The sequence below is a fragment of the Paramisgurnus dabryanus genome, chromosome 7 (assembly GCF_030506205.2).
Source record: "Paramisgurnus dabryanus chromosome 7, PD_genome_1.1, whole genome shotgun sequence".
Classification (NCBI taxonomy): domain Eukaryota; kingdom Metazoa; phylum Chordata; class Actinopteri; order Cypriniformes; family Cobitidae; genus Paramisgurnus; species Paramisgurnus dabryanus.
This window is the reverse complement of record NC_133343.1, coordinates 36237051-36264440: the sequence shown is the minus strand read 5'-3', so window position 1 is coordinate 36264440 and position 27390 is coordinate 36237051. Positions and strand designations below refer to the sequence as shown.

Below are 27390 nucleotides of genomic sequence, written 5' to 3'. Positions count from 1 at the left end.
CCATCTGGGACGCTTTTATTCCCTTTTATGGGCATGTTTCCTGCCCCATTATAAGTCAATGGGAAATTTTGGGGGCCCCTTACACCCCAGGGGTACAGCTTACACCCCATTGTGAGGTATGTTCTTACAGAGCCTGTCAGCCTCCTTAAATGTGGTAAGCCACAAGTTTCTACAAGTTTCTCACTCGCAGCTATGACCCGTCAAAGTTTGTCTCAATGTTAAGTCAATGGAAATTTTGGGGTGTTTCAGCGCCCCGTTTAGGAATTCGGAAGGTCCCATCAGTTAGAAAAGATATAGCAACTCGAGTCAGATCAGACCGAAGGTATGTCCAAAGTTTGATGGCTGTAGCTTGAAAGCTCTAGGACGAGTTAGAGTTAGAAATTTTAGTCTCAGAAGAAAAAGAATAATAATAATAATAACTAGATAGGTACATTTCCTGAAGAAAATGTGAGTGGTGCTTGCCGTGGCAAATTTCGGGGGACAATATATGATTATACTCCAAGCCAAAAGTAAAACAATTCAACCCACATGTCTCTACGATATTCTGATGCGAAGATATAAGGCTTTGTTTATTCGGTTGCTAGGGTACTGTATTTGGTTGCTAGGGAGAAAATTGGCATCCACTAGTAATTACACTCCGAGTCACGAGTCAAACGGTCAAACCCCCGTGTCTCTACGATGTTCTGATGCGGAGATATAAGGCTTTGTTTACTCTGTTGCTAGGGTACTGTATTTGGTTGCTAGGGAAAAAATTGGCATCCACTAGTGATTACACTCCGAGATACGAGTCAAGCGGTCCAACCCCCGTGTCTCTGCGATGTTCTGATGTGGAGATAAAAGGCTTTGTTTACTCTGTTGCTAGGGTACTGTATTTGGTTGCTAGGGAGAAAATTGGCATCCACTAGTGATTACACTCCGAGTCACGAGTCAAACGGTCCAAACCCCGTGTCTCTACGATGTTCTGATGCGGAGATATAAGGGTTTGTTTACTCTGTTGCTAGGGTACTGTATTTGGTTGCTAGGGAAAAAATGGCATCCACTAGTGATTACCCTCCGAGTCATGAGTCAAACGGTCCAACCCCCGTGTTTCTACGATGTTCTGATGCGGAGATATAAGGCTTTGTTTACTCTGTTGCTAGGGTACTGTATTTGGTTGCTAAGGAAAAAAATGGCATCCACTAGTGATTACACTCTCAGTCATGAGTCAAACGGTCCAACCCCCGTGTCTCTACGATGTTCTGATGCGTAGATATAAGGCTTTGTTTACTCTGTTGCTAGGGTACTGTATTTGGTTGCTAGGGAAAAAAATGGCATCCACTAGTGATTACCCTCCGAGTCATGAGTCAGACGGTCCAAACCCCATGTCTCTACGATGTTCTGATGCGGAGATATAAGGCTTTGTTTACTCTGTTGCTAGGGTACTGTATTTGGTTGCTAGGGAAAAAAATGGCATCCACTAGTGATTACCCTCCGAGTCATGAGTCAAACGGTCCAACCCCCATGTCTCTACGATGTTCTGATGTGGAGATATAAGGCTTTGTTTACTCTGTTGCTAGGGTACTGTATTTGGTTGCTAGGGGCGTGGCTTGGGAGTGGCCAATTATGTGCCCAGTGATTACACTCCGAGTCACAAGTAAAACGGTCCAACCCCCGTGTCTCTACGATGTTCTGATGCGGAGATATAAGGCTTTGTTTACTCTGTTGCTAGGGTACTGTATTTGGTTGCTAGGGGCGTGGCTTGGGAGTGGCCAATGATGTGCCCAGTGATTACACTCCGAGTCACAAGTAAAATGGTCCAAACCCCGTGTCTCTACGATGTTCTGATGCGGAGATATAAGGCTTTGTTTATTCGGTTGCTAGGGTGCTCAAATTTGGTTGCTAGGGGCGTGGCTTGGGAGTGGCCAATGATGTGCCCAATTGTTACACCCCTAGTCACAAGTAAAACGGTCCAACCCCCGTGTCTCTACGATGTTCTGATGCCGAGATATAACTGTTTGTATTTTATGTTGCTAGGGTGCTCAAAAGTGGTTGCTAGGGGCGTGGCTTAGTAAGTCTGTAAGGATCCTGAGAGACTGATTGGATGCCTGAGTAAAATGAGCCCACCCCCATGTCTCTATGACACTGTGGTGCAAAGATATCCATCCAGGCATTTTATAATGGCAGTCTATGGTATAGGTTGCTAGGGTGCCCAAAATGGTTGCTATGGTAACCTTACACCCCATTGTGGGGGACGTCCTGACAGAGTCTTGCACCCTCTTCAAATGTAGTAACCCACATGTTTCTATGAAATCCTGGCTCGGACCTATGACCCGTCAAAATTTTTGCAATGGTAAGTCTATGGGATTTTGCCCCATTGACTTTTCATTGGGGCACTTTTGGGCACCTCTTACACCCCAGGGGTACAACTTACACCCCATTGTGATCCATGTTCTTAAAGAGCCTACCACCCTCTTCAAATGTTATAACCCACATGTTTCTACAAAATCCTCGAGCGGAGCTATGACTCGTCAAAGTTGGGCGCAATGTTAAGTCAATGGGATTTTTTGGGTGGTTTTTCGCCCCCCTTTCGGAAATCCTGCACCCGATCGCTTATAAAAGTCATAGCAGTCTTCTCCTCAATAAGCCGGTCGATTTGAGCCCTAATTTATGGGTCTACGACAAAGCGTGCGGGACGAGTTACGCGCCAAAAAAGTGTCCAGAAAAAGAAGAAGAATAATAATAACTAGATAGGTACATTTCCTGAAGAAAATGTGAGTGGTGCTTGCCGTGGCAAATTTCAGGGGACAATATATGATTATACTCCAAGCCAAAAGTAAAACAATTTAACCCACATGTCTCTACGATATTCTGATGCGAAGATATAAGGCTTTGTTTATTCGGTTGCTAGGGTACTGTATTTGGTTGCTAGGGAGAAAATTGGCATCCACTAGTGATTACACTCCGAGTCACGAGTCAAACGGTCAAACCCCCGTGTCTCTACGATGTTCTGATGCGGAGATATAAGGCTTTGTTTACTCTGTTGCTAGGGTACTGTATTTGGTTGCTAGGGAAAAAATTGGCATCCACTAGTGATTACACTCCGAGATACGAGTCAAACGGTCCAACCCCCGTGTCTCTGCGATGTTCTGATGTGGAGATAAAAGGCTTTGTTTACTCTGTTGCTAGGGTAATGTATTTGGTTGCTAGGGAGAAAATTGGCATCCGCTAGTGATTACACTCCGAGTCACGAGTCAAACGGTCCAAACCCCGTGTCTCTACGATGTTCTGATGCGGAGATATAAGGGTTTGTTTACTCTGTTGCTAGGGTACTGTATTTGGTTGCTAGGGAAAAAATGGCATCCACTAGTGATTACCCTCCGAGTCATGAGTCAAACGGTCCAACCCCCGTGTCTCTACGATGTTCTGATGCGGAGATATAAGGCTTTGTTTACTCTGTTGCTAGGGTACTGTATTTGGTTGCTAAGGAAAAAACTGGCATCCACTACTGATTACCCTCCGAGTCACGAGTCAAACGATCCAACCCCCGTGTCTCTACGATGTTCTGATGCGGAGATATAAGGCTTTGTTTACTCTGTTGCTAGGGTACTGTATTTGGTTGCTAGGGAAAAAAATGGCATCCACTAGTGATTACCCTCCGAGTCACGAGTCAAACGGTCCAAACCCCGTGTCTCTACGATGTTCTGATGCGGAGATATAAGGGTTTGTTTACTCTGTTGCTAGGGTACTGTATTTGGTTGCTAGGGAAAAAATGGCATCCACTAGTGATTACCCTCCGAGTCATGAGTCAAACGGTCCAACCCCCGTGTCTCTACGATGTTCTGATGCGGAGATATAAGGCTTTGTTTACTCTGTTGCTAGGGTACTGTATTTGGTTGCTAGGGAAAAAACTGGCATCCACTAGTGATTACCCTCCGAGTCACGAGTCAAACGATCCAACCCCCGTGTCTCTACGATGTTCTGATGCGGAGATATAAGGCTTTGTTTACTCTGTTGCTAGGGTACTGTATTTGGTTGCTAGGGAAAAAAATGGCATCCACTAGTGATTACCCTCCGAGTCACGAGTCAAACGGTCCAAACCCCGTGTCTCTACAATGTTTTGATGCGGAGATATAAGGCTTTGTTTACTCTGTTGCTAGGGTACTGTATTTGGTTGCTAGGGAAAAAAATGGCATCCACTAGTGATTACCCTCCGAGTCACGAGTCAAACGGTCCAACCCCCGTGTCTCTACGATGTTCTGATGCGGAGATATAAGGCTTTGTTTACTCTGTTGCTAGGGTACTGTATTTGGTTGCTAGGGAAAAAAATTGCATCTACTAGTGATATCCCTCCGAGTCATGAGTCAAACGGTCCAAACCCCATGTCTCTACGATGTTCTGATGCGGAGATATAAGGCTTTGTTTACTCTGTTGCTAGGGTACTGTATTTGGTTGCTAGGGAAAAAAATGGCATCCACTAGTGATTACCCTCCGAGTCATAAGTCAAACGGTCCAACCCCCATGTCTCTACGATGTTCTGATGTGGAGATATAAGGCTTTGTTTACTCTGTTGCTAGGGTACTGTATTTGGTTGCTAGGGGCGTGGCTTGGGAGTGGCCAATGATGTGCCCAGTGATTACACTCCGAGTCACAAGTAAAACGGTCCAACCCCCGTGTCTCTACGATGTTCTGATGCGGAGACATAAGGCTTTGTTTACTCTGTTGCTAGGGTACTGTATCTGGTTGCTAGGGGCGTGGCTTGGGAGTGGCCAATTATGTGCCCAGTGATTACACTCCGAGTCACAAGTAAAACGGTCCAACCCCCGTGTCTCTACGATGTTCTGATGCGGAGATATAAGGCTTTGTTTACTCTGTTGCTAGGGTACTGTATTTGGTTGCTAGGGGCGTGGCTTGGGAGTGGCCAATGATGTGCCCAGTGATTACACTCCGAGTCACAAGTAAAACGGTCCAACCCCCGTGTCTCTACGATGTTCTGATGCGGAGATATAAGGCTTTGTTTACTCTGTTGCTAGGGTACTGTATTTGGTTGCTAGGGGCGTGGCTTGGGAGTGGCCAATGATGTGCCCAGTGATTACACTCCGAGTCACAAGTAAAACGGTCCAAACCCCGTGTCTCTACGATGTTCTGATGCGGAGATATAAGGCTTTGTTTATTCGGTTGCTAGGGTGCTCAAATTTGGTTGCTAGGGGCGTGGCTTGGGAGTGGCCAATGATGTGCCCAATTGTTACACCCCTAGTCACAAGTAAAACGGTCCAACCCCCGTGTCTCTACGATGTTCTGATGCCGAGATATAACTGTTTGTATTTTATGTTGCTAGGGTGCTCAAAAGTGGTTGCTAGGGGCGTGGCTTAGTAAGTCTGTAAGGATCCTGAGAGACTGATTGGATGCCTGAGTAAAATGAGCCCACCCCCATGTCTCTATGACACTGTGGTGCAAAGATATCCATCCGGGCATTTTATAATGGCAGTCTATGGTATAGGTTGCTAGGGTGCCCAAAATGGTTGCTATGGTAACCTTACACCCCATTGTGGGGGACGTCCTGACAGAGTCTAGCACCCTCTTCAAATTTAGTAACCCACATGTTTCTATGAAATCCTGGCTCGGACCTATGACCCGTCAAAATTTTTGCAATGGTAAGTCTATGGGATTTTGCCCCATTGACTTTTCATTGGGGCACTTTTGGGCACCTCTTACACCCCAGGGGTACAACTTACACCCCATTGTGATCCATGTTCTTACAGAGCCTACCACCCTCTTCAAATGTTGTAACCCACATGTTTCTACAAAATCCTCGAGCGGAGCTATGACTCGTCAAAGTTGGGCGCAATGTTAAGTCAATGGGATTTTTTGGGTGGTTTTTCGCCCCCCTTTCGGAAATCCTGCACCCGATCGCTTATAAAAGTCATAGCACACCTCTCCTCAATAAGCCGGTCGATTTGAGCCCTAATTTATGGGTCTACGACAAAGCGTGCGGGACGAGTTACGCGCCGAAAAAGTGTCCAGAAAAAGAAGAATAATAATAATAATAATAATAATAAGTATGCAAGATAGTAATAGTGATGCTTTGCATAAATGCAAGCACCACTAATAAGTATGCAAGATAGTAATAGTGATGCTTTGCATAAATGCAAGCACCACTAATAATAAGTTTAAGTGCAACAACAGTATGTTGGCTTTCTCAAGCCAACATAATAACCTTAAGGCTGATATATTCATGCTAAAAGGCAAAAAAACTTTATTTCATGGGGATTTCAACTGCAAAACTTTTAAACTCTGCCTGTAACAAACAAACTCTCTGAAGCTCATACAAAAAAAATGTGATTATTTTAATCACATTTTCCAAGTCCCCACAAGGATAAATGTGCACAGTAATATGTTATTGTAATTTCTGAAGAGTAGTTATAGGTGCCGGAAGGTAATCACTCCAATTTTGGGACCTGCTCATCCACATTTAGATTAAACAGGTGTTCCTATGGCAACCAAACATTCACAACAAAGTAGAAAATCTAACTAACCACTATAATTTTATAATCATTACCGGTGCAGCTTTCTGTCAAGTCTAGATAGCGTTAAGCTGGAGAAAAGAATAAAAAGCCTCATGGGATTGGTCCAAAGGTACACGGTTGCCATCACAACGCTATCTCAAGAACACACCGACCTGTGTCAATCCATGTGTATAAATTCAATGCATACTCAAAAAGGAGCTTGCGTTTCACGGGCAATAATTATGTGCCACAGGTTCACAGCCAGCTGCACATCAGATTTGGCCTCGGGCTTGAAGGCCTGATCACAGTGTCGAGAATAATGTCGTCTCTAATCTTATGCGCTAAAGGTCTGTCATATACCAACTTAGATCAGCACCACTCATTTTGACCTGATCGGGAGCTGATATCTGGTTGGTGATTCAAACGTACCACTGCCAGATCTGAAAGTACCACGTAAATCGAGATCTGCGGGTGAAATTGAACGGTGGTTCAGAGCAAGCAATCAAACCAAGTGCGCACAGACCCTTGCGATCTCCTGACCAAATAAAACCCAATATCTCACCGAGACCAAGAGGGAACGAGGCAGCTCTACTTCCGTCTGACAGAATAAGGCCAGAGCACTTTCCATTGGGAGAGAATAAAGTCACAGTTCTCCAGTTTAAAGGAAAGGTTACTCCTTTTACCCAATTAATGAGGGCACAAGTGGGTCGTTCGAAGTTCTTGGCCCCGCTGCACTGGACTGAAATCTCTTTAGAGCTCTGCTAATTGACATCCATTTTTTCAGTGATGACTGGTTTCTCAAAATACATTTTATCACAGCATACCAAGCCCGAAGAGATACGCTATATAATACGATGCTACCTTACACAGTTTTTTTCCGGATTGGACAAACACATCACGGGCCACTTTGGCACATCTTTAGTCGCCTTTCATCCAACATCCCCAACTGTGCTTTTAGCCTCGCATTTGAGGTCACAGTCCAGCTACTTGTTTTTCTGCCCGTCTCTGGGCATCGGCGCTAATATGAATCTTGGATGAATGCTGGATTACCCTGTTCTACATCTCCATTGATTTCTCCCTGGGCCGGATTTCTCCATTCTGATTTGTAAAGTGATGGCACAGAGCGCCAGAACCAGCTGTCGGCTTTCGTCCCGGCAGGAGTTGGATATCCACACAAAGAAACTTCACCAGACACGCTCGAACTCTCCTCTAAATTCGACTCACTTTGACATAATCCCCCACTGCAAATGCAGGTCACCATCTTCTCCGAAACGGATTTAAAACACCTGTGCGAAGCTCAATCAAATTCCCTAAACTCTCTGATCTTCTAATTAATTAGTCATCTGGGTTCCAAGCCGTTCTTATCCTTAGCTTTCGGGTTGTGGTATTTCCTGCACGCTGTCCCTGTCCATCTCTTGACACTTCACAAATCTTCATCGAACGGTTTAATCTTTTCTCGTCACAGATGAAACATTTGCTTCTGCATTTACAGATGTGACAGTGATACTGTGTTCTCCTTCTCCCTGTCAAGGATATCGGAGGATTGCTGTCCTTATGTGAGGAGCAACTTAACACATTGTTTGGTCTCGAGGGCCATGTACCGTAAATGCCTGTCTCCCGGTCATTTTAACAATGCACTTCACAAGTAACCAAGATGCGACAGCTTTCATCGCAAGGGACGTGTTGGAGGAGAGGAGACAGCTGACAACTTTGCAGCATTTTTTATATCCCGTAAACGATTTTCATCAGCGTATCAAAGATCGGCCAACTTCTCAAATTCACAGAAAAGAGAAAAATGTGTGTGACAAGATGACAAAATTTCAAGTCCTCAAATTAAATTAAGTTATAATTATATTGTTCATATCGTCTAAAGTTGCATAAGTGGGACATTGATGTTGCTCTTCTACACAAAAGCATACATTGTCAAGCTCTAAAAGACAAAATATACAACATACAATTTGTCAATACACAACTTTACGGAGGTAAATACAACATGCTAAAGTTTTATAATAGTTTACTAAATAAAAAAGTTACAATATTACTACACTGAGTTTCACTGTAACTTTAAAACAACAATAAAGACCTGTGGCCTACAACATTCTTTCTACTATATGGCCCTATTTTAGCGATCTATGCGCATTGTCTAAAGAGCACGACACACTCTCTAAACGGCTGTGTCCGATTCCACTTTTGCTAATTTAACGACGGGAAAAATGGTCTATGCACCAAGCGCACGGCCTAAAAGGGTTGTTTATATTCTCAAAATGAGTAATGGGTCTGTTTTGGGCGTAACGTGCATAGGCGCATATTACTAAGGCGCTCTCATTAAATAACAAAAACAATATTGCGCCATAGTCTTTAGACCAGGTTTTAGTTGGTCAATGACATAGTCTATTTTAGTTGCCTCAAAATAGAAACACGCCAAAAAATGCGCCTGAATACACCTAGTTTTCAGACCAAAACGCCTATGGGCGCAAAATTGGGCGCAATTGCATTTGCTATTAAAACGTGGCGCTAAAAGTGAAAATGACAACTGCGCCAGGCTTAAACTAGCAAATAACACTTGCGTCGCGCATTGCGCCGTGTGTATGATAGGGCCAATACTGTTAATAAAAACTGACTAAATATATTCAAAATACATGCAAGAATTTTTAAATGTGATACTTTAGTGATCATCACTGAAACATCCAGCTTTTATTTCTGGGAGTCTAAATAGCCTGGTGAACATGTTATCTTTGTTTTAAAGCACAAAGAAAAAAAATTTCTGTCCAATTTATACTGTGATGAGTGTACGGTTTCACCTACACATAGACACGTACCATACAACGTAGCGTGGCGCGCACCTCTCCAAAGTGTCAATTTTGTGCGGAACGCAATTACTATGACTGGTCAGACGATTGATACAAAGCAGAAGAATAAATAAAACATTATGCGTAATCTACACACTAACGGACAGATTTACTAACAGCTTGCACCAGCGCAATCCATCATTTTATCGTTAAATAACGACTATCGATTTACTAAAGACGCGCAGTGGATAATTAGCGCTGAAAAGGTGTGGTCTAGTTATTTTTTTGCGACTGACCTTATTGCATATGCATTTCTAGGAGACGCATTTCTTTTCAGACGCAACATTTATGGGAGATTATTTAAATGATTTACGCAGCGCGATTTAATAATGTTTGCGCGTGTGATATTTAAATTGACGCCGAAAAAAGCATAAATCTTAAATAATTGCAAGGCAGATGATTGTTTTAACGCATAACAGTTTATCTGGAATGCCAGAGGAACATTTATTCAAAAATATTGTTTGCCAAACCATTATTTTTTATTTGCTGGAGGAAATAAAAGAGGAGTCACCAGAAGTCGTCACACAAAAGCAGGTGTTTCAAACGTATTGTAAACTTTCACTTTTCAGTGTACTATGGCTTTGTTAGCTGTTATGTCCGTGGTGCTGAAGTTAAGGGCATTAAGCTTTAGTCAATTATGCACAACTCATCAGATCTGCTTATTTTCGACCCTGAACTAATTTGCGCTGCTCTTGCGTTGGTCATTATGGAAATTACCTGCTGCACCTGTTTTATTTAATTTGCGCGTTATAAGTAAATAACCTGCAGATATTACCACTCCCATCGGCGCTTTTTTGGAATTGCGCTCTCGTGCTAATTTGCCCCGTTTAGTAAATCTGACCCTAAATGCGTTGTCCCAAACTAGACGTATCTCTATGTTATTATTGGACCAACACACTTTTTGTTACTTTTAACACAACTTGTGTTGTCACTTTTTATTTATTTCAACACAAAATGACACATAATGTGTTAAAAAGCAAACACTGTAAAAAGTGAAAAGTTGTCCTGACCTAAACAACTACTTCACTTGGTAATGCCTTCAATTTTAAGCTTTTTCAACCTACTGTAAAACTTCCTTTTGGTTTTACTTTGGGTGAAGAATTTAAGATGAAAACACTCAGAAATTCAACTTTTTACAGTGTAACACAAAAAATGTGTCTCCTCCTTTAATGTGTATAAATCACGCTTAAAGTAAAGCCTAAAATTATTATAGACCTTTCACACTAGTTTAAGGATTTATAGCTCAAGACCTGTTCACTCTTATTCATGACTGCATGAAAGAATTACGTCCTTGATGGCTTTATTACCTTTGAGAGCTTTTGCTACTTTCAAAGGAATTGAAGGGCATCATTTTGGAGTGATATTAAGACATTATACGCCTCAAAGCCCTTCTGAATTTTTTACTGACACTCCGAGATCAAGGCAGCGCGCTACATGTGTGTGTTGTCAAACAGTTCAGTTAGAGATGCAATTATGGTGCAACACTGTATTTTTTCACTGCTCAATCCAGCACGGAGAAATGCACAGATTTCCGTTGTGATCCACAGTTATCTATATTATATCACATCTATAGCAATGCAGAATAGATACGTTGTTGCACAGCTCATCATCTTTTCTAGATATCCTTGATTCCCCTTTATTAGCCATTGTACTGTACGTGTCATGAAATTTCACTGCACAGTGTAATTGTCAATAAACCTGTAACACGACCTCATCTACTTTTTAACTATTGAATGAGGTGAACGGCAATCGTTGTATGCGCAAAGTTTTTCTTTCTTTCTTTCTCTCTCTCTCTCTCTCTCTCTGCCAATTCTTATGATTCTCACTGCATTTTAATTAGTGTTCAAAACAATCTCACCAAACAATTTGAAAGCTCTAATTTATATCTCAGTCTTGAAATAGCAGACTCATTAACAGAGACACTAATTGGATTATTTCTGCGTGATCTGATTCCCAGAAAGAGACAGGAGGAGCGAGATAATGATAATGAGAACAAAGCGACTGTTGTTTGGTCTTCCGTCTCCGGCCTAGAACTAAAAATACACAACAACAACAAAAAATTCACATTTAAATGTAACATTTGCGGATTTAACTCTTTCCCCGCCAGCGTTTTAAAGAAGTTGCCAGCCAGCGACAGCATTTTTCATGATTTTCACAAAAGTTTAATACCTTAAAAAAACTTTTAATCCTATTTACATTTGTTTTATTTGTATCACTTCTCGAATATGGGAAGGTTTCTTCAAAAACACAAATACATTTTGAGCAAAATGCTGAGATAATTGCATTTCTGTAAAGGAGTTCTGTTAGCGATCAGATTCAGAACAATTATCAAAACATACAAAGATTTTTTACCGCTTCTGAATCAGTGGATCCTTTAAGTGTTTTATAAGTTGAGTAAGAGCGTCACCTAGTAGATAATAGCGGAAATATAAATTGCGTAAAATGAAGCATCCATAGACTGTAAAAAAGATGGACGACTCCTGTTCGCTCTCTTCCATTGGTGAAAATTGAAGCCCGCCAGTGTCCCGATTTCTGGACCAGTCCTGCGCAGAAGTGAGAAGGAAGTAAAGCCAAGAAATCAAGGCCCCGCCCTCGCAGAATGCGCATGTCACAGCTGTCAATCATGACACCACCGTTTTTATAGCATAACTAACAAATATATATATATATATATATATATATATATATATATATTTATATATATTTATATTTATATATATATATATATATATATATATATATATATATATATATATATATATATATATATATATATATATATATATATATAATATATATAATAACTAACTAAAAACAAACACTTGAATTTACATCAGCGTGATAAAAACTACAGTAAATGACAGAAACCAGCTTTGGAAAAAAGATAATTGAAGTTTAATTAAATTGTTTAGTTGGTCTCAAGTCCCATTGAATAACATGGAGGAGGCGGGGTTTATGACCTATACTAGGACCAGTCACTGTGGGGCGATCAAGACGTTTTGGCTTCATTTTTTAGGGCTTGTGCAGCACGCTTAGATGCATCAGGTGAAGCGTCATTGGCAGGGAAGCGTTTTCTCTCAATTAACAAGATAACTCGTCAATGGCAGGGAAGGGGTTCACAGAAAGTAGTCCTGAACTACAAACCGTGTTCTTATAGCTCAGTGGTAGAGCAATGCGTTAGTTGCACAAACAGTTGTAGGTTCGATCCCAGCTGATACTGATAAAATACCTTGTAATATAACTCACTTTGGATAAAAGCATCAGCCAATTGTGTAAATGTAGCGACTTGGTTGATTGAAGACAGAAGTTGACATTAAAATATGATTACTGTGCTAATTGGGTTATGCCCTAAAACTTCTGAATTTATAAATTTATATCATGAGGAACTGGTGAGTTTAAATGCACATATAATAATGTAAAAGGCCTAACATGCAAAAAGTTCTTCATGTAAAATCCTTAATTGACAAATGCATCTGCAAACCTGTCAAGATGCAACAAAGTTAATAAAATTCTGAGTGGTTCCCAGGGCATTGCTATTCAGTTTCTATGGTGAAAACTATAAGCAACAATGATTGTAATGCTTGCCTTGAAGGAAAAAACAAGTGCATATCCATGCAAAATTGCCTCTTGATACAGTAGGATTAATAAAGAAAGTTCAGGTGGGGATCACTGTGTGCTTTGTAAATATCAATCCAACATTTCTGGTGAGCTCTTTGTTCAAAAGTCTACTTATAGCTATAACACATAGAGGACTTTAGTAGGGACCTCCTTCATCAAAGGACATCACAGGACCTGTATGTCTTATTATAACATTGACCTACACTGTCAGAAAAGTGTTCATAAAAAGATCCCTAGCTGTAACCGGGACACACTGAAAAAAATGGACTTGGTGGGTCTTTGAATTTAAATAAAATAAACATGTATATGCAACACAAAATATTTATATTCCTTGTGTAAACATAATTTAATTGATTAGGATGAAAATGTTTTGTTTGAATGTAAAATGAACACATTATTCTCACATTGATTAAAATTGATTGAATTGAATACTTAAAGCAATAAAATTGAGTTTGCACACAAAATGTCACCTCCTGAGCAGAAGGTGGCAGTAACGCTCAATAAAAAGGACGTCAATCGCCATAAAAGAAGAATAAACATCGTTTGTTTTGAGCGCCAAAATGAAGACTCAGCAGCAGTCAGTCAGAAGAACTCTCTCAGACGGACACCACGTTATTAAAGTAAGTTCTATTATTTATTTATGTTCACTTTATACGTGATACATCTTCACTAGATAGACAGTTTTTTTTTACAATATGTAGCCATTGCAATGACTTGTAGTAAAAATGAGTTTGGAGGATGTTGGTGGAGTAAGTGAACGTTACAGTCAGTCAGTCAGTAAGTGTAAGGCTCATAAAGAAAAACAGCGTTTTAAAAATGTCAGCTGTATAACGTTATTTCACGTTTGGTAGTTTTATCCGAGTTGAAAACTGACAGATTTGAGTTGACTTTTGAGGCACTTTTTACTCAGTTGTTCTATGGAAACGGTTCAGGACAAATAAAACGCTAACGGTTAACCAAACGTTATTCTGTCCAGAGTAACGTTATCCATGTAAGTAATTTACCAGATGATATCAATTGACTACATTAATAATGACATTGCGTATGAAACAAACTGTCTGCTTAATCAGATGAACAGACCCGCGTCAGTTATTCGTGACTTCACTACGCCACGAGCAACACTTGATTCTATTAGAAAAAGCTTTTTTAAATGTCTCGCGTGACTTCTGGTATATTAACTGAAAAAAAAAATGCTTTATAGTGCCACACCTTAAAGCTGACGTTTTCAGAAGAGAACCTTGTTGTTTTAAGGTCTCATTTTGTCAAAATTTTGTATGACTGATATAACGTTAATACTTATTTCATTATTGCTCTGTGTATGTGTGACCTTCATCATTTGAGTTTATGTGTTGATTTCACCTCTGAATTTTTCCTCTTATAGGTCCATCATCCTTGCACACACTCAAAAGCATTGGTAAGTAATTCATATCACTGTTTTACTGCTGTTAGGAGCTAAATATTTTGATGTATTGTATGAGTGTGTTTTTATTTATTTTTTATTTTATTACTGTGAAGCACTTTGGTCAACTAATCGTTGTTTTTAAATGTGCTATATAAATAAAAATTGATTGATTGATTAAATCTTATTTTTGTAACTAATATACAATTATTATTCTTTGACTCGCAGTACTCAAATATACAATGGTTGGTTAATTTGTTTTCAGATAAATGCTGAATTTAAAAGAATCACTACTGTCTTATGTTCCTGTGTCACCTGGACCTCCAATCCAAAAACCTGACGAAACTCTTCTATCAGAAAGGAGGACAGCTAGCAAAAAGACTTGGAACAATCAATGATCAAATGACAGAAGTAAGTAATATAGATTCATAGACATAAAAATGTGTAAACCTTGTTGGAAGTACAGAAAATGTAGTATGTTTTAGTTACATCTTTTGGCACAAGGGTCATTAAAACACCTGGGAAGATTTAAAGGGGTAGTTCACCCAAAAATAAAAATTCTCATCACTTATTCCCTATCATGTTGTTACAAACCTTTATAAATGTCTTTGTTCTGATGAACACTAAGGAAGATATTTTGAGGAATGTTTGTACCCAAACCAATCATAAGCCCCATTCACTTCCATAGTGAGGAAAAATACTATTGAAGTGAATGGGGCTCATGAACAGTTTGGTTGCAAACATTCCTCAAAATAAATGTCTTCCTTCGTGTTCATCAGAACAAAGACATTTATACAGGTCTGTAACAACATGAGTGAGAAAATGAGAATTCACTTTTGCTGTGATTGTCAGGTGTGGTAGCACACACTCGAAATGTGGCCTCTTTATTTAACTCATCTCAGTGTAGTGAACACACACACACACACCTGGAGCAGTGGACAGTGCAGCTGCCTTGCTTTGTAACCCATATATTTGTAACCAATTGTAACATGCTGTGGCAATGCACATGGGTCTGTATACTTACATTTATATTTGTTTGCATTGTACTAATTTCAAATGACACTTTTATTGTAACAGTAACTTTTTTTCTGTTTCTTTAACTACATTTGTCTGTTTTGTACAGGGCATGGATGAAGTCAGCATCAGTGTGGTCATTTGAAGACACCACTGTTGGGATTTGTGCTCTCAAACAACATCCTTCTTGTGATGAAGAAGAGGATCTTTGTATAGTCATGGAAGGCATGAAGGTGTTGCAACATCGTGCCATGTTGTTTGAGCTGATGTATGCCTTAAACCTGAGCTATCCTGATCTCCGCTTTATTTTTGAGGAAATCCAAAAGATTTTAATGGAACTGCATTGAGCGTAACTTTAACGAACAGTTTCTTTCAGTGAAAGGATCAGAAAGACTGTGCTGCTCATTTTTGTTATCTGTTTTAAGTGTTTTCTCTTATTTAAACATTAACAGTTTGCTGCTCAGAGTTGATTTTGGAAATGGTTGTTGTATTTTGTTTTTGTTGAATCTTTGATTAACAGTTTATACAACTGTTGTAGCTCTGACTTTCTGAAGGATTGATATTTTCCAGTTTGTAAATCAATTTTAAAAATAATAGTACTTACTGTTTTGCATGTCTCTTTGGAATGCAGTGTTTGTGTTTTAGCACTTCTAAATCTACTGTGATAGTAACTATTTTAAACATTTGGGTCAGTTTCACAGATGGGGCTTTTCCTAGTCCCAGACTTTTGCAATGCCTTAATTTGAAAACATATTGCACTGACATATCGTGACATATATGAGTGCCATTGTTTTGTCTCAAGATGTACTCCAGTGTTGTTTTTGTAAGGTAGGTTTGTTTGTAAACTTTTTTTGTAAAAAATATCCTAATATAACTAGGGCCTAGTCATGGATTAATCTACAACCTGTCTGGGAAATTGCCCCTTTGTATGAACTGCATGTGCTGATTGTTGTAATAGTTATTGACTGTTAATGAATTAATGTGTAATGATGTCATTGAATTGATGATCTGAAAGCAGTGGTTTGCCTCAATATCACTAAACATTTGTTCAAAACTCTTTGCTTTTTATGCCAATGCAAATGTATTTTGTATTTAAAAAAGAAATAAATAACATTTGGATAATTATGGGTGATTATTCTGGTGCCAGAGACATAATGAAATTGTTTTAGAGTTAAATAATCCCATAATATAAGCATTAAAAAAGCATGTTGGAATTACAGATGAAAATCTAGTCCCCTTACATAATAAAATTACTTAAACATTACAAAATAAATGTGTTATAGGAAAGAGAAATAGCACTTTGAGTCAACATATTTATATTAGACTACCTAAAACAATTAAAATGTTTTGGTCTGACACACAAAAATTAAATGAGGAAAATTATGTTGGTTTTACACAATCGGATTATGTGGGACCGATGTACACATTAAAATTACGTAAATTGAAAGGATTTTTTTTTTCAGTGCAGTACCCTTTGTAAAGGTCCTGATGTGTACCATTAACATAGAGATATGTTTATGTTTGGTATCAATATGTACCTTTGAGGTACTATTATGAACTCTTTTATGTACTTTTTGAAATGGTGCCGCCCCAGTCACAGCTAGGGAGCATTTTTTCTGACAGTGCATGGATAGATGAGACAAAATGGCCAACATTTTCTGGCAATTGTGTACAGTGTTATGTAACAGAAGCAGAACAAGAAGAGTGTAAAGTAAAGCAACTGTGAGTAAAAACATGGACATGCAAGATGGCACAGATGCTTCCAAATATGCAGTGCCACCTAAAAAAAAAATTTGGAGGAAAAACCAGGAGCGCTAGCCATAAAACTGTTTTACAAATTGTGTATGTATTGAGCGCCATCTGTTAAGGCTAGCTGAGTCTTTAGTTCAACAGCTATCTCTCCATCACATTCCCTCAGTCAAACGGCAACGTTTGTCTCAATCGACTATCTTGGTTACCAGCGGTAATCTCATTAACCTTGCAGATAAATAACCCGACTGCCGTTGCCACAGGAACGCCGTCTGTGAGACGATTGCCTTGTCACGTCTGTTTTGCACCCCCCCAGAGAAAATGGGACACACAGCGCACGCTTTGGCAGCCGTCACACTTTTTGGCACGGCTTCGCTCACCAGTTGTGTTCAATCTAACCCTCTGCGGTCTGCGCGGCGCGTACGGTCGACAGGAAACAAACACGTGGCGCTGACTCGATTGATAGTGACAGTGAAACTGGTTGGGGTTCGGACAGGAGACCTGCGGTTATTGCCACTTCTGCTGGGTCATTGATAGCTTCAAGTGGTGTGAAACAAGCAGGTTGATGTAAATCTTGCCAAAAATAAGCAAGACAAGCATCATATCCATGGCATGCTGGCTTTACAGGTTCACAGATGGGAGCATTAGAAAATGCGGTATCACATATGACACTTTATTTGGTAAAGAGGCTTTGTTTTTGAAGAAGTAAGGTTTATTGTGAGCTTGACGGCAAGGCGGGCTTACAATAAACAAACAAATGAATTAGGGACGATAACAATTAATCGATCTCAGATTAATTGTCAATGGTGACGATGATGATGGTCTGAAAAGCATGTGTGTGCCACGCCTGCGCAAAACACATACAGCACGGGTAAAAAAATTAGCACGCAAAAGTTAAACTAGCCATGATCACAACGATGCTCGATGCCAAGCACACACCTGGGCTTTTTAACGTCATGCGAAACGAGGCTGGCTGCCAATGAAACAAAATGGCATCTGCTGTGGATATGAACTTAGGGCTTAATAAACTTTTTTATGAAAACTTCAAAATCTATATTTTTTATTTCTTTTGATCTCAAAATTAGACCGTGCACATTCAGACACATTTAGACACCACGGGTCACATATGCTAAATGTCTTTAATTCAATGAAAAATTGGATGTCATAGTGACGGATTGCTATATGAAAAGATTGACTGAAATTCCTTCATGATAATTCACAGATTGGAATGCTTAACATGATTCATACACATTTATGAATGCATTTTGAATCATAAAGTGGTGAATTACAAAATCTGTATCGCTGTTATATATCACTGGTAGTATGCATCATAATAGCTTTTGTACTGTAACTATGACAATTTTCTTTAAATGCTCAGAAATTCGAACACCATACCAGAGATACCATCCAAAGATACTGAAAATACAAAGATACATTCAGCAAATTCTTCAAAAGGCCTTTTGTGATACAAAGACAGTTGCACAATAATGTCTCTTTTTATCATAAATGTTTGAAAGAGGATTGCAGTTTGAGGCACTTTGATTCACATTTCAGTAAAAAAAAAAGTCAAAGCCTTGAGTCTCTTTTGAAATGAAAAACACTTCTAGAATTTCAGTGGGATTCATTTGAGTATCATCAACATTTAAACACGAGCTACCAAATGACATTTCACATGTAGGACATGCTGAGGGCCCTTCTTGGTAGTTAATAGACTTTTAAGCTAATAAAAATTTAAATATTTAAATATTATATTTACTGAACCATAAAATCCAATAGGCTTTATGCCCAGCTGCACTACTTCCTGAACTTCAGCCAGCTCCTTGTTTCCTGTCTGCCATTATTGGACAAACTGATTAATCCAGGTGTGCCTCAACAACAATAATCAGACACACATGGATTAATCAGTTTGTCCAATAATGGCAGACAGGAAACAAGGAGCTGGCTGAAGTTCAGGAAGTAGTGCAGCTGGGCATAAAGCCTATTGACCTCCATTAATTAGATAGGGAAACTACAACCATTAGTTAACAATTGGTTAAAACAAAGTCCCTTTAGAGAAGTCGCAACTGTTTGCAACTAGTGATGCGCGGGTCGTCTCAAAACAACATTATTTAATCATTAAAACATCATTAAAAACAAAATAAAAAACATGCATATTGTGTGCATTTACCTATAGCCTATATTTTAAATATTTGGGAATATATATTTTCATATTTTATTAAATTCTTAGATAAGGTTACGATAAATAGGCCTACGTAGCAACGTAAATTATGTGATGTCCCCAAAACTTTGGCACTGCCAGCCACAACAACAAAACAAACAGAGAAATAAAAGTAAAGATGAAAAACGAGGTGCAGTTTGTGAATTTGTGAATAGATAATACAAATGCTGCTTTGTAAATGTTGAGAATGTTTATCATTATCCTATATTGTTATTAATATGACCATGATGCTTTCTATGGTTCATAAGCGTATTTTATTGCCAGTTTACAGGGCGATGCAATGGCTGTTTCCAAGCACTTTTAAGCTGAAATAAAGCCTCTTTTAATTTACATTTAAATGTCTAGTACAGTATGTCTATTTAATGGTCGTGTGCGGGGTGGGTTGTAAAAATAGATAGTGGTGCCGGGCGGTCCAAATAATTTCACCCACGGGTTGGAAAAAAACCCCGACCCACACATCACTATTTGCAAACCCTCTGGGCAGTTATTTCAGTCATAAATGACTGAAGTCTTATCTACTTAAATAGGGAAAGAAAGACATTTCTGATCAACAATTAAACGTGACATCAACTATACCATAAATCTTATTTCTTAAGCTTAAAATGTGCGAAAACACCCTTTTCAAGGTTGTTTCAGATATTGCACAAGCAAACAGGTTGGCAAGCGCCTCATGCATCTCAGTATAAAGCCCCTCCCTTAGAGAATCATCAGTCTTTATCGAGGGATGATGGGTCATAGCAGAAAATCATAGCAGCATAGCAACACAATAAGCCCAATAGGCAATAAAATAAACAATAAAGAGCCAAATATGATAATATAAACATAATAAATATTTAGGACATTCACAGAATTGAATATTCAACATAGAGCTTACATATCTTTAAGCCTCTGATTTTTGTTTCTTATGTAATCTTCATTAGAGTAAAACAAATGTGGTACGGGAAAATGGGCTTTGTTTCTGTTCGGTGAGATAGAACAGGACTCATTAATTGATACCTTTCAAACTAAATTACACCCAATCTTGCCGTCTCCACCCACTTCCTTCAAAATGTCTACTAGGATTAACTTTGTTTTGCCCACACAGTAATAAGTCTAAATCAAGCACATAAACCAAACATCCACTTCACAGTTTTTCCCAAAATTTTCCAAAAATCCACCACATATTAGATCAGATGGCTTAGAGGTGGGTCCTGATTCCTGGTCCTGTCCTGCAAAGTTTAGCTCCAACCTGAATCTAACACACCTGAATGTTATTACAATGTCATACTGCACATAGAGATAATATACGTAGATGCCTTATAGACTGACGCTGCCTATTGGAGCTGACGTATCAGTGTGGCCGCCATCTTGGATGGGTCCCCAATGCACCCCTCTCGCATTTTTTTTCTACTGAGGAAAGTGTATCCCCAACTACAATAATCATATTTTCCCGAATTTATTCACAGGGTTTGGTTACACGTACGTTATGTTGGTTACGATGACATCATTGGCGGCTTGTGACTGCTCCGGGGGCGCAAATTCAAAATATGTGTTCGGAGTGTCATGTGTGTTGCTTGTGTTTCTGTTGCGTCATGTGAAATATGTGCATCACGTGTTTCGTCAAAATACGTGCCTGCTGCAAACGCGTCACAAAATACACGCAAGACACTCCCTTAACTGTAAACTACATGAGATTATGTGAGCATCTGGCAAACGCGAGCGTCTCTTTTATAATAAATCCTTTAGACGCGTCTGCAGCAGGCACTTATTTTGACAAGACACATGATGCACATAGGTTCACTTAACGTGCCGAGCACATATTTTAAAATAACGAACCACACACATGACGGGCTACATACATGTTGTGACGAACTTCGCATCGTGCGCCCTCGAAAAAGAAAGAAGTCACCGGCCGCCACTGGATGACATAATATTATTAATGGCAAAATAACCAAAATTATTGTTTAATCTTACTTGTGAAAGGTAAACCCAATCCCAAAAGTAATCTGGTATCAATACTGCGACCGTAAATGCATAAAATTAAAGGTTTTGCCAGATACTCTCTGTTGACTTCGATTGTCTCTGGTGGTAGCATAGAGTGATGAGACCCAACCAATATGGCGGCGACGCTGGATTAGTTGTGTTGATTAGGGTGCAGGACAGTGTCCCTTCAGGACCAGGGATGCCCACCCCTGGCTTATAGGGACACAATTTCAAGTCTGACCTGCTTTGTGCCCTGATCCCAGGCCCCCTCTCTTACCCATACCTTCCTGTATGCACTTCACTTTAAAAAAATACTTATCTTAAAAGTGTACTTAATTTATCACTGTAACATTACATAGAAGTAAGGTACATTGTTCTTGTACATAATGTATTTATACTGCTTCCTATACTGCGTCCAATTAACTGACGAGTGCCGTTCCAGACAAAACAAAGTTCTGCTCTGATATTATCAACTTCCGTCTTATGGGACTTTCTTAAGTTAAAAAAAAGTTATTTCCTGTTCAAAGTACTTGTTCAGAGTAGTTAAAGTGAAATGGATGTTGTTCCACACCCTATGTGAAACTTTATTTAGGAGTCTGAAAGTAAGAGGATTTGGGTTTCCTTGCCAAGATCCGAAAGGTCTGGTACACGATGTTTTGACTTTGTGATGAATTATGAACATGACTCATGTTTCAGTCCACATTTCCACTAATCTTTTTAGAAGAACAGAAGGATCTAAAAATTCAGCTATTTAAATTTCACACATTTTTTAGCAAAAGGCACAAAATCTATTACTTTTCTTAAAGAACCATTTCTATCTTATCTTTTAATAGTCTAACGAACCTTCTTTACACTGCAAAGAACCTTTTATGAAACAGAAATATGTAAGATGTACTGTTTGATTTGCTTCTCTTGTATTTAAAGCATACATTAAAGTATATAACATTGTTATTCTTCTAAACGTAATTTATTGGTTATGTAAGATCCTAAATGATGCGATGTGGGTGGGTTGGTGAGGTCACAGGAATTTAGTGAACAAAAAATATCCAACTCTAAGCGAAAAACAATCTTTGTTCAATAGCCTCACAGGTCACTAGTTTTATAGAGGTGCACAGGAGGCAAGAATGAGATTTCATGCAGTCTGTGATGAAATTATTATTTTTTTAATATATATTCCCAGCAAGCATATCATGAAATATGAATAGCTGAGAATATGACTAGCTTCAGGCACTTTAAAAACAGCTTCGAACTGAAGAATATCTACAAGAAGAAAAGTTATTCAACTACAAATTAAAAGGTTAATAATTATCTCGCATTTTCTTGTGTATCTTGTGTTGTACAATCCAGCCCCCGATGTGTTCATTTCCTAACCTCCGGTTTAGACGGAGAGATACGATCACATCCATTGTATGCAGAGACGATGTTATGGGTGGAGGAGGAAAGTTTTACCAAACAACCCCTCACCCCCACTCGGGGTCATGATTGCAAAACCGCTGTGTTGCCATGGGACGATGAAAATATACAAATATAAAAACACAAACAGCAGCTTCTTTAGCACTTACTACATGTTTGCAAACAAAACATCTTAGACTGGGCGATAAAAAAATTAAAAATGTTATGATTCACAATTACGATTGTACTTGAAAATGTTACTATAACTTAATTCAAATAACTTTCTTTTATATTAGGAATTTGCAATAACCTACAGTATGTTCACTTTTTGTAGTGTTTCGTGGCTTCTAAATTCGTTCCTGTTTGGATCCTAAGGAATGAATGGGGCTAGGCTAAATGCTAATACATTCACGATGCGCTGTACAAAGACTAAGTGCACGCATTGAAAAAGATAGGTATGTATTAATTTGTCTAAATTGAGGTAAGAACATAGTAAAATATTGAAAAACTGTGGTGTTTCCCTTTAAAAGGACAATGTGTGTGCGTCCGATGAAACCTTCTATACTTTAAAGTCAATCAGAAATACTCTCTGCTTGTCAATCTGCACATCTGAGATATATCAAGGTATACAGTTAGGAAAATAAGTATTTGAACACCCTGCTATTTTGAAAGTTCTCCCACTTAGAAATCATGGAGGGGACTGAAATTGTCATCGTAGGTACATGTTCACTGTGAGAGACATAATAAAAATAAAACAAATCCAGAAATCACAATGTATGATTTTTTAAACTATTTATTTGTATGATACAGCTGCTGCAAATATGTATTTCAACACCTGAATATCAGCTAGAATTCTGACCCTCAAAGACCTGTTAATCTGCCTTTAAAATGTCCACCTCCACTCCATTTATTATCCTAAATTAGATGCACCTGTTTGAGGTCATTAGCTGCATAAAGACACCTGTCCACCCCATACAATCAGTAAGAATCCAATTACTAACATGCCAAAGACCAAAGAGCTGTCCAAAGACACTAGAGACAAAATTGTACACCTCCACAAGGCTGGAAAGGGCTACCGGGAAATGCCAAGCAGCTTGGTGAAAAAAGGTCCACTGTTGGAGCAATCATTAGAAAATGGAAGAATCTAAACATGACTGTCAATCTCCCTCAGACTGGGGCTCCATGCAAGATCTCACCTCATGGGGTCTCAATGATCTTAAGAAATGTGAGAAATCAGCCCAGAACTACATGGGAGGAGCTCGTCAATGAGCTGAAAAGAGCTGGGACCACCGTTACAAGACGTAATGGTTTGAAATCATGAGTGGCACGGAAGGTTCCCCTGCTTAAACCAGCACATGTCTAGGCCCATCTTAAGCTTGCCAATGACCATTTGGATGTCATGGGAGAAAGTCATGTGGTCAGATGAGACCAAAATAGAACTTTTTGGTCATAATTCCACTAAACGTATTTGGAGGAAGAAGAATGATGAGTACCATCCCAAGAACACCATCCCTACTGTGAAGCATGGGGGTGGTAGCATCATGCTCTGGGGGTGTTTTTCTGCACATGGGACAGGGCGACTGCACTGTATTAAGGAGAAGATAACCGGGGCCATTTATTGCAAGATTTTGGGGAACAACCTCCTTCCCTCAGTTGGAGCATTGAAGATGGGTCGAGGCTGGGTCTTCCAACATGACAATGACCCCAAGCACACAGCCAGGATAACCAAGGAGTGGCTCTGTAAGAAGCATATCAAGGTTCTGGCGTGGCCTAGCCAGTTTCCAGATCTAAACCCAATAGAGAATCTTTGGAGGGAGAATCATACATTGTGATTTCTGGATTTTTTTTAGATTATGTCTCTCACAGTGGACATGCACGTACAATGACAATTTCAGACCCCTCCATGATTTCCAAGTGGGAGAACTTGCAAAATAGCAGGGTGTTTAAATACTTATTTTCCTCACTGTATATATATGCTTATATCGAGTTTATTGATCAATCTTTTGAGGGCTGGGCTTTTTTAAAGAAGGTGTGTAAATTAAGTTAGCAGAATTGTTTATAGCTTTCTCAATATTTCTTGCTCTTGTTCTAAAAAAACCTCTTCATTGCCTTCCACAGACATTTCTCTCCTTTTATCTGAATTTAATTCCACTGCGGATAAAATAAATATCCTCCGCGAGTCAAATAAAGGTTGAGTGCTACATTTCTCCCAACTTCTCAATCATTTCTCTCCAAACAGTCGAAGCCAAATCCTCTTTTAGACGCTGTACTTCTGAATTTCTCTGAGTAACCTGAGCACATCATTCTGCATCTTCTTCTGTTTCGCTATATTCCATTATGTTAAACAGATCCCATCTAATTTGAATTCTCAATAAAACTTCGTTTTTTTTTCTCGGCGAGAACAGGCACTTTGCCGTTGAATGCTTGAGGATGATATAGGAGCTGGATTTTACACACAAATTGGTTCCTGTCTTAGCAATTTATCATTGCATATTATGAGAGCTCTCTTGCATAACCATCCAGGTTTGCCATCTTGACCCATCAATCACAGGGTTGCCAGGGACACTGGAAAATGATGCAAGGGAGCGCTGATCCGATTTATTTTAGCAAATAACAACAGCAGGCTTTCATCTACATCTCGGAAATAACTAGGAACGATCAACATCTTTAAAAGGCTTTTCAATCTGCAGGAGGAGTGCGTTTGAACAAATGTCTTAGTTATAAACTACAGCCAGAACGACCCGATATTCATCCAAAAACTGTTTGTGCAAACAAATTTTGCAAACTGTTCCTGTAATAATGGCGTGCTGTGACAATGGATGCCTGTCAAATACAGATACTCTCTTTTTAGCACAAAGTGAATATTTGTTCAGATATAGCGAGGAGAAGAGCGAGGGAGAAATGATGATGGAGAGCGAGTGGGAACGAGAACACTGGCAGAAGAAAATGAAAAACTGGCGGAATGAGAGAAACATATGAGTAATGATGCGCGTTCGTACCTCCTGTGGGAAACCCTACAGCGTGGCATATTATCTGTCTCTTTTGAAAAATACTTTCACACACATATTAAAAATAACGCATAATCAAATCTCACCTTGCAAGCCTCCGTCCTCCTCCAAATACAGTATAAACCTTGCTGTGCATATATTCTTCTTTTACAAATGTAAATTACCCCTTTAACACATTTGACTTAGAACAGAGAAAGCACAATAATATAAAAACAGTCATTTACAAATGCAGGTGCGTGCGTCGCATGAGGTTGACAAGCAATTAGCCGTTCACCTCGGCAATAAAAAACACTCGACAATTAACGCTTTGATGTGTCAGTTTACGAACATGTGTTTCATAACTGAGTTGCAACAAGATCAAACTGTCAGTGGCAGAAACGCAAGAGCATCTGTCATAAAAGACAATATCATTTACAGACAGATTATGACAGCATATGTCAAGCGTTGACAAACAGCAACAGCATCCAAGCTCACACAAGAAAATTCCCTAAAAAATGTGCATGTAAAAAGATGTCGTGCAACATGCTGAGCTGTGGGCCACTCATATGGGCAACGCAAGTTTGAAGCAATTCTCCAGGCAAATATCAAAATTACCCAATGATTTACTCACCCTCAAGCAATTCGAGATACATGTCTATCATCTTTCAGATGAACACAGTTGGAGTTACTTTAGTAAATGTCCTTGCTTTTCCAAGTTTTTAATGTTAGAAAAAGGCAGCTTCTGGCTTTGACGTGAATTCATCCTTCACAGAAATAATCCATATGGCTTCAAGGGGTTAATAAAGGTCTTTTGTGGGGAATTGATGCAATTTTGTAAAAAAATATTTATATTTTAAACTTTATACATTATAATAACTAGCTTCCGGTAACAACAGCATCTTGAAAATATCTAAAAATTCTTAAATTAAGATGATTTTTCTTGATGAGCAAAACGACCCAAGAAAATAAGTCTTGTTTTTAGACCAAAAATATTACATTTAAGTGATTTTGTGCATAAAACAAGCAAAAAAATCTGCCAATGGGGTAAGCTAATTTTTCTAGATTTTTTTCTTGAATTAAGTGTTTAAGAAAAATGTTCAAGATTTTTTTGCTTACACCATTGGCAGATTTTTTTGCTTGTTTTACGCACAAAATCACTTAAATTTAATATTTTTAGAAAAGAATCCAGATGCTTTTTCATGATGAGCAAAATTACCTAAGAAAATAAGTCTAGTTTTTAGAAAAATAAAATATAAACTTTAAGTATATTTGTGCTGAAAACAAGCACAATTACTACCAATGGTACAAAATTTTGCAGTTAAGAAAAAAGAAATCTTATTTCAAGATTTTTTTTCTCACCCCATTGGCAGATATTTTTGCTTGTTTTAAGCATAAATTAATGTAATTTTTCGTAATTTAAGCATTTTTAGATATTTTTACTGAAAACAAGACAAAAATACGAAGAATTTTTTATTCTTGAAAATCTTATTTTGCAGTGCAATGCTTAAAGGGACACTTCACCATTTGCATTTAGCTTTGTATAGTTAGAACCAGTCATGTTTTTGAATGATCATGCATCATTTTCTCAGTTGTCGGCGCTGAGACAGGAGAAATACAGACTTCAGTGTTGCACTTCCTTCTTTCAATGATGTAAAAATCATCATTTTGCATCATTGAAAGAAGGAAGTGCAATATCTTTGTTAAGCAGTGGCGAACCGTG

General features: G+C 38.9%; 1 protein-coding gene and 1 long non-coding RNA gene across 2 annotated transcripts in view; one reads left to right on the top strand and one right to left on the bottom strand.

The window, feature by feature from the left end:
- Positions 1 to 27390, bottom strand: part of ca16b (carbonic anhydrase XVI b) — a 117038-nt gene that overhangs the window by 56842 nt on the left and 32806 nt on the right. The gene's annotated exons all lie outside the window — the stretch shown is intronic.
- Positions 13510 to 16789, top strand: LOC135769891 (uncharacterized). The gene is made up of 3 exons (XR_010542531.2): positions 13510 to 14363; positions 14614 to 14759; positions 15472 to 16789. It is a non-coding gene; the product is annotated as an uncharacterized lncRNA (long non-coding RNA).